Below are 2,193 nucleotides of genomic sequence, written 5' to 3'. Positions count from 1 at the left end.
TCAGACCTCCTCTGGACCCAAACGCTGAACACGTGCAATCAGACCTCCTCTGGACCCAAACACTGAACACGTGCAATCAGACCTCCTCTGGACCCAAACACTGAACACGTGCAATCAGACCTCCTCTGGACCCAAACGCTGAACACGTGCAATCAGACCTCCTCTGGACCCAAACGCTGAACACGTGCAATCAGACCTCCTCTGGACCCAAACACTGAGAGTCCAATCTTTACGGTATAATGAACACCACAATGAAAACCAATAGGGCAAAGGAACCCGGCACTCACCCCCATGCCAAACCAGAAACGTGTTGGATTTCCCTCCAGTGTTTACGCTCTTATGTTCAGACCACTCGACTGGTTCAAAGATCAATATGCAACGTGTCATTTAGAACAAGGACCTTCTTCTTTTTACCATTGGGATTCTCTTAGGGGTGGAATGTCAGGCTAAAGTGGCAACTGCATGTGCAATTTATGTCATGTAACTTACTGTACAACGTGGATGCAGCTAATAACAGATCTTATCAGACATATCGCTCCTTACTGGCACATCCAAATCATGTTGTTATACCACAATACAATCTGCCACCTGAGAAGCAGAGATTGTATCATCCTCGCTCTATAAACAGGGATGGGCAGCCCGTTTACAGGTTTTTACAGACTCAGTCTCACTGTACTGGTGAGTGTTAGAATAGGAGAATACACCAAGTGTCATGTCCAAATCAATAGTCTTTCTCTTGATTACGTCAGTCACTGACCACGTTTTCCATCTACAGTTTTTATGAAAGTAAAGTCATACCATATATAAAATATATATATATATATATATATATTGTGACAGCTGTAAAGGAAACAAGAAGTTTCTGTACGATTTTATAAATGGCGACAGATCATTTGTTCGTTCGACAATGGTGGGATATTTTTTTTTTTGTGTCCGTAAAATAACAATCAAATTGAAGTGAACTTGGATTCACGTGACATCACATCCTGCCACTACGACTCGGGAAACAATGCAGTGAAAAGCACAGTGACTTTAAAAAAAAATGTATTTATTTATTTAACCTTTATTTAACCTTTATTTCACCTTTATTTAACCAGGTAGGCTAGTTGAGAACAAGTTCTCATTTACAACTGTGACCTGGCAAAGATAAAGCAAAGCAGTGCGACACAAACAACACACATGGAATAAACAAACATACAGTCAATAACACAATAGAAAAGTCTATATACAGTGCGTGGAAATGAGGTAAGATTAGGGAGGTAAGGCAATAAATAGGTCACAGTGGCAAAGTAACTACAATTTAGAAATTAAACACTGGAGTGATAGATGTGCAGAAGATGAATGTGCAGGTAGAGATACTGGGGTACAAAGGACCAAAAAAATTATAAAAACAATATATGGATGAGGTAGTAGGGTGGGCTATTTACAGATGGGCTATGTACATGTGCAATGATCTGTAAGCTGCTCTGACAGCTGGTGCTTAAAGTTAGTGAGGGAGATTAAAGTTAGTGGAGAATCTCCAGCTTCAGTGATTGTTGCAATTCGTTCCAGTCATTGGCAGCAGAGAACTGGAAGGAAAGGTGGCTAAAGGAGGAATTGCCTTTGGGGGTGACCAGTGAAATATTCCTGCTGGAGTGCGTGCTACGGGTGGGTGCTGCTATGGTGACCAGTGAGCTGAGATAAGGCGGGGCTTTACCTAGCAAAGATTTATAGATGACCTGGAGCCAGTGTATTTGGCAACGAATATGAAGCGAGGGCCAGCCAACGAGAGCATACAGGTCGCAGTGGTGGGTAGTATATGGGGCTTTGGTGACAAAACGGATGGCACTGTGATAGACTGCATCCAATTTGCTGAGTAGAGTGTTGGAGGCTATTTTGCAAATTACATCGCCAAAGTCAAGGATCGGTAGGATAGTCAGTTTTACGAGGGTATGTTTGGCAGCATGAGTGAAGGATGCTTTGTTGAAAAATAGGAAGCCAATTCTAGATTTAATTTTGGATTGGAAATGTTTGATGTGAGTCTGGAAGGAGAGTTTACAGTCTAACCAGACACCTAGGTATTTGTAGTTGTCCACGTATTCTAAGTCAGAACCGTCCGGAGTAGTGATGCTAGATGGGCAGGCAGGTGTGGGCAGCGATCGGTTGAAGAGCATGCATTTAGTTTTACTAGCGTTTAAGAGCAGCTGGAGGCCA

Source organism: Oncorhynchus mykiss, chromosome 11 (genome assembly GCF_013265735.2).
Source record: "Oncorhynchus mykiss isolate Arlee chromosome 11, USDA_OmykA_1.1, whole genome shotgun sequence".
In the NCBI taxonomy this organism is placed as follows: Eukaryota; Metazoa; Chordata; class Actinopteri; order Salmoniformes; family Salmonidae; genus Oncorhynchus; species Oncorhynchus mykiss.
The sequence above is the reverse complement of the archived record's forward strand: the minus strand, read 5'-3'. Positions refer to the sequence as shown.